Genomic DNA, 12013 nt, shown 5'->3' with positions numbered 1-12013 from the left:
TCACACAAGCATGGCCAAGGATGAGGAAAAACGAAACAAAACAAGAAAAATTCAATAACTGGGATTTGCGAGGCAGAGAACAGACGCCCAAAGCAAGGAGAAACTCAGCTCTTCCCTACACTATGCCAGGGCCAACCACTCAGACTCACCCAAGGAGTCTTGGCTTTGAGGCTTGGCTTTTCTAATAGGCAGTGGGGAGATGAGATCACCACACCAGACCAACCTCCTAGCCTTAATTTGTTTTCTTCCCTTTTTAAGAAGGGGGAGAAGTATGCACTTCGTAGATCTGGGCAGAGCAAACGGAGCAGGAGGGCTCTGGGGAAGGAGCAGCCTCCCAGCCCTTGCAACTCTGCCTGCAGCACTTGACCTGAGACAAACTTCAGCTGGCAGCTGCATGCCAGCAGCAGCCCAAAGACGTCGCTATTCTTGCTGAGCATCAAAACACTGGTCAGAATGAACACAGAAAGACAGAAGGATCGTAGGCTGCCTTTTGGATGGGCAGCGCTATGTTTGAAATGCGTGACCTCCAGCTCAAATGCCCTTTCTCACCTGACTCCTGCCAAGCTCATACCACCAGGTAGCACCAGTTGCTGGAAGCACTTGCCCTTATTTCCAGCTGGCCTCCTCCCGAGAGCTAGCAACCTGCAAGTCTGTAGGACCTTCCTCCATGAGGGCCCCTTCCCAGCTGGGCAACTCCCCATCCAAGAGCCCCTTCCAATCCCAAACTCCGCCAGCCTCCCTGCTCTGCCCCTTGGAGGGCAGCCCCTGCCCTCGGGAGAGCAGAGCCTCAGGGTCCTCCTGAAACCCGCACGAGACCTTGCTATTGCTCCGAGATGTAGTTACCCTAATGGTCAGCGGCATAAAAACCTCTGCTTAAAAAGTGGAAAGTTAATGAAGCGTAATAGCTTTTGTCAATGTTTTCTTAACAGCAGCCTCAGCTGAGGCAAGCATTTCAGGAAGAAAAAAAAAGGTCTCAACCGCTTCCTGCCCCGGAGGCTCGGCAGTTCGGCACCCATTCACCTCTCCATCCCTGTCCAGCCGACTCTCTCCACTAACAGAGGATGGACCAAGGGCTCTTTCCAAGCATCTCGACTACAGAGTCTGTGGTCACCAGCCTACAGTTTTAAACTCTTCCAGGCCCTGCAAGAAGCATAGCTAAAATTTTAATCAAATATCTATGAGAAGCACATGGCTGGCAGCCAAACACTTGGCTAGACACTGTCCTGACACAGGTCAGCTTAGGACTTTCTGCTGAATTAGCAATAAACATATTTTTTGAGACATTTTACAGCTGAAGGGCTTCCTATGGCTGCCAGTGCCCCAGAAGCCATCCAAGCCATGAACACATTGTGTACAGCTTGCTGAAAAGAAAGGCTATTTTTAATCCAAGTCTACATAGGGTGGAGCTCAGTCTCCAACCGGGCTAAAAAGCCACTATAATCCACAAGACCAACGTCTGGCAACCTTTGCTTGCAGGCTGATGTCTGTTCTATTTAGGGGATGGGAGGAGTTTAGAAGAGAAAAAAAAAAACAAAAAAAAAACTGAATTAAAACACAAAGGAGGTTATGAAAAGTGAATAGAGGGAAGGGCCAGACTTATCCTGTGGGTTTTGTTCTAAAGAAAAGGGCTCTAAAAGAATGAAGATCAAAATACTTTATTTTCTGTTTCCTAGAGTGGTTTATAAGGTATCATTTACCACCTGGGCTCAGAAGGGAAGAGCACAGCCCCAGCACATTCGTGTGGCGGAGGACAGCTTTGCTGTCCAGCAGGGCAGGCAGTGACCTGAGGACTGGAAGGGAAATTCAACTTATTTAGGATTTATGGCAAACAGGCAGCCCTCTAAGAGCGGGGACGTGTGGTACGGTCTCAGCATCTCAATGACCCCGAGATCACACAGACTTCCTACATAAAACAGACCTTCAGGTTTTATTTGTTACAGGCACCATCCAACAGCTCATTAGGCTAAAGGCATTCAACCCAACCCGACGCAGCCTTACTTCGCCCTGTTATCCTCGCTTTCCGAACAGCGCACAGAGGGCTTGTCTAAACGAGGATACAGCTTCCCTCAGTGTCTTCAGATGCTCCTCTAACATCCACCCATAAACTGAAAAACACATGCATCCCCCTCTTCGTTCAAGAGGAATCAGCATCTCTAGTGCTCCTTCTCTGCCTGACCCTGGCTGGATTATTAACCCCGCTACAGAAGGCTGCAATTATTTCTTCCACTGGCAGAAGCAAAAAAGGCAGAGTGGAAGAGACAGTACACTGGGCTAAGTGCGCTTCTGCTAATTTTTCCCCACACTGGTGCTTAATTGGCTTGTTTAGCCACACTTGTGATTCAGCTCCCCTAGAAAATCGAATATTTAGTGGAATAGGGATTATTTATGAGCAGTCAGATTCACAAGAAGAGGAACAAAGCTGAGGACCAGCAATGATGTACCACAAGCACTGCTATCATTTCAGTCAAGGGCCACTTGGGGTAGGAAAAAAGCCCATAACTAAGCAACACAGCAAAGTTCAACCCAAACTTCACTAGAGTGACAGCAAAACTGGATGCTGAATGATGCTCTTATGCTGGTAGTACATTCATGGTTTGCATCTCTCCTTCCCCTCAACTCCATCTATGAGTGATAGCTTCCTACTTACTATACGCTCTCTCTTACTTCCCATCCCAAATGAAACTATTTTCAGCTCTAAAAAGAACAAACAAAAAAAGGCTTACTTCAAAACATCAGCAATTAGGCCTCCTGCAGAGACACTACACCTTATCTTCTCTTGAAGATCACAGTAAGAGTCTGCCTTCACAGCGATGCAGCAGGGACTCCCAGGAGCATCTGTGATCTGTCAGTCTCTTTACAGGAACAAAAACCTACTGAAGAGGCAGGAAAAACAGCTGTGAGCATTTCAAAGGAGGAAATGAGACAAGGAGACTGCTTAAAAGCATATGGTCCATATGGATTGACGTGAACAATCGTCAGCAGACCTAACCAAGACTTCCCATTTCAGACAGTTGTCCTGCTTCCCACATCCTCAGACGTGTGCCCAACAGTTAATTATTTCTTCCCTATCGATTCCCGATTGCCTGTAGCACAGGGACCACTGTACCACACTGGGGCAGTAAGGACTTTGCAGGAGGAGTGAACTTCCTCCCCGGGGAGCACGCACAGCATCCCACAACACCCCAGATCAGCGACCACGGTACCTGCTAGCCCAGAGAGACGCAATGAAGGAGACCCAGGGCAGCCCACTTGCCAGAGACACCCAAGGCCACATTTCCACCGGCAGCAGTAGTCCTCATGACTCACCGCTGCTAAAGGGCAGAGATCTGATTACACCAAGATAAACTATCAGGAGTCAACTGGCAAAACAAGCAAAATAGAAAGAAGAGCTCTAGATAGGTACCTCTCTGCTGATAGCCGCTCTCCCGGTGACAAAAGGCTAACTCTTCATCATTTCATCAGTCACAAGCCCAACTACAAAGCTAATTTTGAGTAGGCTAAGAGTTAAACAACAAAACACAGGCTTGAAGCACGAGTTATCACACGAGCACATGCAGTATAATTCTGCTATGACATCCAAGCGGGCCAGACAGGATTGGCTTGTCGTTCTTCTCATTTAAAATCTATTACCAAAATGCCACCCGATTACAGAGTCCCAGGATACTGTCTGATCCCACAGAGACCAAGCAAGCTGGCCATGCACAGTACTGGGCACCAACAACCAGCATCCTGGCCAGGGAGGGACCAAAGAGGTCCACACCCCTCTAATGGGAACAGACCCACTGGGAGAGGGACAGATGGGGGCAAAGCAGATAACCCTGCATTCATAATATCCACTATTAATGGCACTGACGTCAGCCATGCCCACCGCAGTAAAGGGCTCAGAGATGTCAATCCCACAACCAGTAATTCCTCTGGATCGAGCAGTGCAGTATTAACAGAGCACAGATCAGCATGTCCTCTCCTCCTGTCCCACTCTGCCAGCCTTTGAAGTGGAGACTTCCGTCTTCCTGCTCCATTGGTTCATTGGGTTTTCTTGTTCAGCTAGTACAAGACGACAATTTGCTCTTTACACAGCTGAAAGATCACACAGAGGACACCAACACCTCATTACAGGGAGACTTGCTCAATACCAGGAGAGCTCCTGACTGCACAGCATGCCGCACCTGGGCTCTCCAGCCAGCCAGTGCTCAGGAGTCCTGTCCTTCAGCTGTAGTCAAACCACCTCTCTGAGCATCCATTCAAAGGCTGGACATCAATCACACCTTCACAGGCATTCAACCCGTGGGCGTTCAACCCCTGAAGAGCTCGTTGGTGTGATATGCAAGAGAAGGCTAAGAATAGAGCACCACATGCCATCCGGGCAGCTGAGCCGGCAGCCGGCAGGTAGGAGGACTACCAAGAAAGGCTTTGCTGGCAGCTGGGATTCCCCGTCCCCTAACAAATGGTGCAATGTGGCAATTACCACAAAGCCGGTCTTACACTGATTGCAGCTCAACTGGAAGAAAACTAAACCTGCTAAAAATGAGTTTCCTGAGCGAGCTCACGTGGGATAACAGGAGCACACACACTGGCACAGGAGAAGGCTGATGTAAGCAGGACCACCTCTTTGGCAGCAGCCGGCCACTGGATCAGCCTATCTGTACCATCAAATCACACCGAGGCGAGGCTGGGTATCAATGGAGGCGTATAGCCCAGCTCTCTGCACTCGGGAAAGAAAGCTGCACAAACCAGATACTTTTTACAGGCCATACCATAGTGTTCCGAGTGATCTTCACAGCACAAAGCGTTATGGAGAGGAGTTATCCAAGTCTCCACTACACGCAAAACTTTATGTAAAGGCAGGAAGAACATCCAGGACGAGAAACTCCAGTGAGCACTGACAGAACAAACCTGACTATCACCTACAACTTCAACATCAAGCACGAACTCCAGAAGGGCTTGAGTCACAGAGGAACAACTCTCACCTTTCCGGAGCAGAACACAGTTGCACTTTACTCTTACAGGCCAAGAAATGAGAAACTGCTAAGACAGCAGCTGTACTACACACTGGTGTGTTTCTTCACAAAGCACAATCTCTCCATCACTCAACCCCCAAGCATACCATGCAGATTAGCCCTCCTGGTGTGGACACACACCTGGCAGGAACAGAGCGCACACAGCCACAGCACAAATGCATTCCTTGTCAAGGCAAATCCTAGTCCACGCCCATGAAAGGAGCCACCACCGAGTGAATTGCGCATAGGAATTCAAGCCTTCTGTGCACAGACCACCTCAGCGCCACTGAAGGTCTCTCCCACCTTCCTCCCATGGCACTGTCTACATCACAGCACCTCCTGGGGTTTGGGGAACCCACCAAGCAAGACCCTGAGCTAAGCGACAGGAGCACCCTCAGTGCACCACCTTGCAGCAGGATACGTGATCCTTGAAGGGCACCTGCATCTCTCCTCAAACCAAAGATACCTTCAGCTAATCCCCTGCCATCCAATACAGTCAACAATGATGGCACACACCAATGAATACCGCAATCCAAGCCTGCAGAGCAGAGGATATAACAGTAGCACATTCATGGGGAACAGTCACATGGCTGAGAGTGATGACCACAGCTCCATTAGTAACCGTCAGCTGAGCTGCTACTGCTCAAACCACCTCCAGGACAGCCAGTTAGCATCGCCCACTTCCCAGCCACGCCGCAGCAGGGTGCCAGAGCCTGTCGCTCAGGTGTTAGACAACCACACAGCTGTTTTCAATCATGAGATCACACCTCCCACCCTCCCCACCTACTCATATAGCAGCATCAAGAACATCAGGCACCTTGGGGCTGTAAGGTGCTTTAGTGGTGCAAAAGCAGGTAAAGCTCACACCGTACTGGAACAAATCGCTAGGATTGTCACGGGGTGAACAGTCCCTCCACGTACCACCAGCAACATTTGCACACAGGGTTCATCCACCAGCTAGTCACAACAAATGCAAACACAGTCACTGCTGCTTCTGCAATAATCCAATTCCCAGAGTGTCAACAGGAACATATGTGCAAAGATGTCAACAACAGATGCCTATCTGAGCAGTTGGGAAGCCAGGGAAGGGAGAGAGAGCAAGGTAATATTGTGCCATTTATTAGAGCAACTCAACAAAAACTGATTTATTACATCCTTGCATCACCCTAATTAAAAAAAAAAAGTTGGTCTTAATTATGCAGTCTACTCAAAATGAACAGATATTCAGGATGTTCTGCTCTGCGTACGTATTAAGATTATTTGATGAACTTATTTCCAATGCTTCATTTAACTCTACCTTGCACACAGATATAGTAGTAGAAGTTTCTGGAGTCACGTTTGGCTTTTTCCATGTAATTAGCAGCTTTCTCCAACTGCTCCATGAGCTCAATGTCCACAGAACACTACTTAACACACAACAGTGCTTTATGAATTATGAGCTTAGTACACAAAGGTTAGAAATTCATTCACAGATATTAACACCTCATACTGAGGTTGCTTCCGATATCAGTTAGAACGGAGAAGTTCCTTGCCATAAGTTAAAAATTAATATCTGTTATTGCACCATCCTGGCTGATAACTTGTCACGTGTTCAGCCAGCCAGCACCGAGCAGGGAGACGAGGAGCTGTCTTTTCATGCTGAATTAATGTCCTAGCGCACTCGGAGATAACCTGCTGAAACAAAATGGCAATATTCAAAGCCAGAGTATAAAACTAATTTAAGCATGTTTCTTCTGATGTTTATTGCTACTCTGTGCCACACTGAGATAAAACCAAGTTGCAGCCAAACAAAACAAAGTTCACCGCATGTCTCTACCTCCCTGCAAACTGCAAAGCAACAACGTAGCGCGTGAAATTGGACTGTCCTTCATTTTCCACCCTTGCTTCCCAACTCTGGTCTCGATCGGGAACATCACCACGTCCCGGCACCGGGTTCAGCCTCCTGCCAACCCCGCAGCTCGTCAGCCAAAAGCTGTTAAACGCGATGCCTGAACCCGCCTGCACTGCGGGAACCGGGACTGCGTTTCACAGGGCGCTGCTGGAGCTATGTGAAATCCAGCCTGCGCTGGAATAACACAAATAGGCCAGGCGCTGCTTTCCCGTCACTTCCTTTGCCCCAGGCGGTTTGCTTGCAAGACCTCGAAGGGAACAGTCCTATATCTACAGAGAGACAAGCCTCCCGGGAGAGCTCTGGTCCACAGCGCTCAGCATTTTAAAAAGGAAGCAGAGATCCACAAGTTAGCCAATTTTTCAGATTTTAAAGTAACAGTAAAACACAGAACTAACAAGGCATTTTGGTTTTACACAGCTGCTTCTCTGCATTTTTCCCCCTGTTCAGTTAATGCTAGGTAAAATAGGTTGCCAGGATCACAGATAGGGAGTACTTGGGCAGCTTCACCAAATAAACCATGACCATCTAAAATACAACCACCAAGACATCCTCAAGTGCAAGGCGAAGCTGTCTTAAGTGAACAACCAAGTGTATTCCTAATAATTAGACAACTACCATCAACTCAGATAAAGAAGTGGATTAAATAGTAAAAATCACAGGCACTCCCTCCCCTATAACTCACTGCCAATCATGTAAAGAGAAAAGCATTTCTCTTCTGTTGAAGCTATACACAACCAGCAAAAAAATTCAACTAACGCACCGGTCCTCTACGAAAAGCAGCACTTGCCCAGATTTACTAAACTACAAGAAACACACAGCAGTTCCAGCATGAAGTTTGCCCATGCAGCAAGTTAAATCGCTGCACTCGAGCGGCTCCAAGCAAACACAGGAAAGAGTCACTAGAAGATCCCGCACGAGCGGAGCCGGCAGCAAACCCCTCCGCCAGGCTGCGATTCCTCCACAGGGCATCTTAATCTCAGCACAATTGAAACCCGGAGCAGCAGAGGCAGCGGGGCGCCCCAGGGGAAGGAGCTCCTCCGCATTTAGCCTCCACCCGAGCATCCATCAGCCGAATACCTAATGAAGACTTCGGTCCCCCGAGCCCTCCCCACTGCGAAGCTAATCCAGGCGAAACCAGTAAATAGCTTTCTGCAGTGCTGGGCATTCTTTAATCTGGGTAGATATTTGCCCATTTTATAGGAGGGGAAACTTTGTCAGATCAGCTCCGATAAGAGAACAAAGACCCTGCTTAAGTATAGTTCTTCCTATCTAGCACTGAATAACCGAATTTAATAATCATGTTACGATCTTTTCACCCAGACAAAGAATGAGCAATTCATCTTTCACGAGGAGCGCATTCCTTCAAAGGAGCTCGGTTACAAGGAGGCAACATCCTCAAATTGTTAGACGCTTGGCAAGATTAACGGGCTGCGATAAGAGCGGCGTTTCCAGAAAATCTCTCTTTGCAAGTTATTCTCTAAGAGGGCTCTTTTTTTTTTCTTTTTTTTTTTCCTTTTTTTTTCTTAAATCACTCAGATGTGCACCAGCAGATCTGAAATCCAAGTTCTGCCCGTGAACACACCACACCCCCGCGGCTCGGCAGCCAGCTGCAGGATATTACCCTCGGGGGACGCTGCCCGTGTCCATCAGTCCCCGAGAAACGCTGCCCGAGACTGACAGACTACCAGCAGCTCCCCTTTGAACGAGATTTCTTTTCAACACAGATTGAGTTTCTATACATCATTATGCGCCGCGCTAACATATGTTGATCTCTGGAACTATTCCCCCTTTATATCCAGGTTCCAGCTGTTATCTTTAAAGTCACTCGGAATGAGTGTCCCGGCATTAAGGAGTTTTTCTTCTCAGGTTACCGCGCTCGCTTGAGAAGCCACAAGTGTTCCCGGTTGAACAATGGCTCCAAGCTCTCCTGCAAAAAGCAATTTATCCGAGATGTCCATTATCTTTTCCAGGCTCTTCCCCAGGCTGCCCCAAAACAGGAAGCACGCTGCGCGCCATGCACACGCATTCCACGGGGATTGTGTAACGGGCAGCAGCGGCCTCGGAGGCCCGGCCGGCGGCTTCGCCCCGAGCCGCGCCGAGCGCTCTGCCGCAGAAAGGGCCGAGGGATGCCCTGCTCGGGGGCACCCTCCTTCCGCCTGGAAGTTACTGCAGGGCACACATGCATCCTCTCTCGGGGAGGCATTGCTACGAGCTGGAGGTCGGATCCCCTTCTGCATGCCTCCCCGCTGCTTTCCCTTAGATACAAACTTAAATCGTGCTCTGGGGCGCAGTGGCGACTGCGGGGTTTGTTACCGTCGCGAGCATCAACATTTGACACTCTGGGTTAAAACACTGCATTAGTTAAAGCGCTGCCGGCCAATGCGCGGGGGTGCTGCAGCCCTTCCCGGGCGGCGGCAAGCAGGGGGCAACACCTCCCGAATCCCTCACCGCTGCTCCCCTTCGCTCCGCCAGCTGCCAACAAGCGGCCATTGTTCGGGGGCAGCGTGGTGACACGTCCCCTGCCCGCTCAAACGGGAGACGGGCGAAAGTGCCCCCCCCCCATCCAGCCCCCCTCCACCGCTCCTCTTCGTTTCCCCCCGCTTCAACGCGATGCGAAGGCAGCTGCAGTTGCCTCACTTTTTTTCGCTATCCTCCACAAGAGGGGAAAAATAAAAAAAATTAAAAATTAAAGTTGAACGCCGACTCAGCGCCCTTTTCGGCACTTCTCGGCTGGAAGACGGAGCGGGCAGCGGCGGCTCCGTCCGCCGGGGGGAGGCCACCTCTCCGCGGGAATGACTCAAACGAGCCGCCGCTCACGCGGCCGCGCAGGGGCAGGACGCGCCCGGCCGCCACGGAGCCGCGGGGTCCCGGCCGCTCCGCTCCGCGCCGTCCCGCGGGCGAGCCCCGACGGCGCGCCCGCCCCGCGGGGAAGCACCGGCGGCGGCGGCAGCCAGGGCCGCGCCGAGCCCCGCCGGGATGCTCCGCCCGGGCCGGCGCGCCCGCAACTTTCCCCGAGTTGGAGCCGCCCCGCGGGGAAGCGCCGACCCGGCCCGGCCCGACCCGGCCCGCGGCCCCGCTGCCGGCACTCACCTCCCGTGCGCCGCGCCGAGCCGAGCCGAGCCGAGCCGCCCCGTGCCGAGCCGTGCTGTGCCTCGGCCCCGCTGCCCGCGCTCGGCGCGCCCCGGCCCCGCCGCCGCCCCGGCCGGATTGGGCCGTGCGGCTGCACATCACGGCGGCCCGGCGCGCCGATTAGGCGCAGGGGGAGTCACTCAGGGCGGGGAGGAGCCGCGGCCCCAGCCAGGGCTCGCCCCCGGCCCCGGCCCTGCCGCCGCTGCCGCCGCTGCCGCCGCCGCCGCCCGGCCCGCGCCTCTCCTCCTGCCCCGCCTGCCTGCCTGCCTGCCTCCCTGCTCGGCGCATCCCGCCCGTCCCGCGGGCCTCCCTCCTCTCCTTAATTCAACCCCCCCTCTCTTGCATGCATCCCTCTCTCCGGTCCTGCATGCACCCCTCCTCTGCCCCTGCATGCACCCCTCCTGTCCTGCAAGCCCCCCGTCCCTCCCCCCATGCATGCATCCCTCCTGTGCATGCCCCCCTCTCTCCCCTCATGCATGCACCCCTCCTGCCCTGCAAGCAGGCATCCCTGCCGCCCCGCACGCACGCATCCCTCCTCCCGTGCATACATCCCTCCTCCCCTGCATGCGTACCACCTCCCCTGCAAGCACACGTCCCTTTCTCGTGCGTGTACCCCTCCAATCCTGCAAGCGATCCTCATTTTTCCCTTCTGTGCACCCCCCCTCTTGTACAAGCAGGCACCCCTCCTCCCCTACAAGCATCCCTGCTTCCTCCCATGCACGCATCCCTTCTCCCATGGCCGAATGCCTCCTTCCTCCCGTGCATGGGCAGCTCTGGCTCCCTCCACCCTGGGGCCCCTAAAACAGTAGCTCTGGGCTCCCCCTGCGACCTCAGCTCCTCTGTCCAGGCGCCCCCCCCCCCCCCTCGCTGGGGGCTGGGGGCCCCCAGGGACGTTGGTGCAGGGGGCTGGCTCCCTCGAGGACCATGCGGGGTGCGAGGCACGTGGTGTGGGGGACGTTGCCACGGCCCCTCTCCTCCTGCCCCAGCTGTCCAATCTGGGACAGGTGGCCTCCTAACTGTCCTAATTTCTCCACTTGCCGCGCAGACACGCACGCTGAGCGCTGCGAGGAGGGCTCGGGAAGCCCGGGGCCTTGGGGATGCTTTTGCGCAGAAGTGGTGGAGATCAGAAATTAATCCAAAAGGGAGGCCTTGAACTCGGAGAGAAAAGGCAAAAAGCAGCTCGGAGAAGGAGGAGAACGGCAAAACGGAGCCAGGGCCCTGAGCTGCAAGGCAGAGCTGGGGGGACAAAACGGGGACGGGGTTTCTCACCGCGAGGCCCGACCTTACGCTTGCCACGAGAAAACGCGCCGGAACCGGCTTTCTTCCTGCAAACCGCAGGGGAGGGGGTGGCAAGCCACAATTCTTGTACATGCAGTGGCCGCAGAAGTTAGTCTCTGAGGAGGTTTCATTCCTTTTATGGGGTGAATCAAGGTATTAATATCTTCTCCTAGTTTTAGGAGAAAAGCAGACATGCTTTCAGGCACGCCAGCCCTTTTTCAGGTCAGAAAGCAGAGCCATTCCTGTGCCCGGAGGTGAGAACGGCACAAACTGATAAGTTCAGGTTTAAAACAGGAACATTAATGCGAGGTGCTAGGTCTTTTATAGACTAGTAGCACATGTCCCATTTTTTTGTGTTTAACTATTTTCCATTCCTATCGGAAAATTAAAACTCTGAAAAGGCGACAGTTACCTAACAAACTATAAATAGATACGGCGCACACCAACGTTGGAGCATTCTCTCTCTTCTGTTTAAATATTAAATAAATGAAGGACATATTTAACTAGAACTGCCCAGTCAAATCCATTGCAGCGATTGTGTCTCTCTCCTGGTTACAAATATCGCAGGTGCGCATTTCTGAATCTAAAACGCTTAATCACACATTATGAGTCTCCGAATTACAGAATTACTTACAGAAAAGACTGTCAGTCTCGTCATTACAGAATAAAGCAAAACACACTTCATTGTCAACACGTCAGGAAAAATCGTTTTGCAGCT

The 12013-nt window shown here is 52.1% G+C and overlaps 1 protein-coding gene across 1 annotated transcript in view; it reads right to left on the bottom strand.

Annotated features, from left to right (window-relative positions):
- PLS3 (plastin 3) overlaps positions 1-10017 on the bottom strand; it is a 51880-nt gene extending 41863 nt beyond the window's left edge. The window contains exons 1-2 of the mRNA XM_067303983.1: positions 9979-10017; positions 2724-2873 (exon numbers count right to left, since the gene is read on the bottom strand). The gene's annotated coding sequence lies outside the window, so the exon portion shown is untranslated. The remainder of the gene's footprint in view (positions 1-2723; positions 2874-9978) is intronic.
- Between the last annotated feature and the right edge of the window lie 1996 nt (positions 10018-12013).

Source organism: Apteryx mantelli, chromosome 13 (genome assembly GCF_036417845.1).
Source record: "Apteryx mantelli isolate bAptMan1 chromosome 13, bAptMan1.hap1, whole genome shotgun sequence".
Lineage (NCBI taxonomy): Eukaryota > Metazoa > Chordata > Aves > Apterygiformes > Apterygidae > Apteryx > Apteryx mantelli.
Note: the sequence above shows the minus strand (reverse complement) of the source record. Positions and strands in the feature narration are given on the sequence as shown.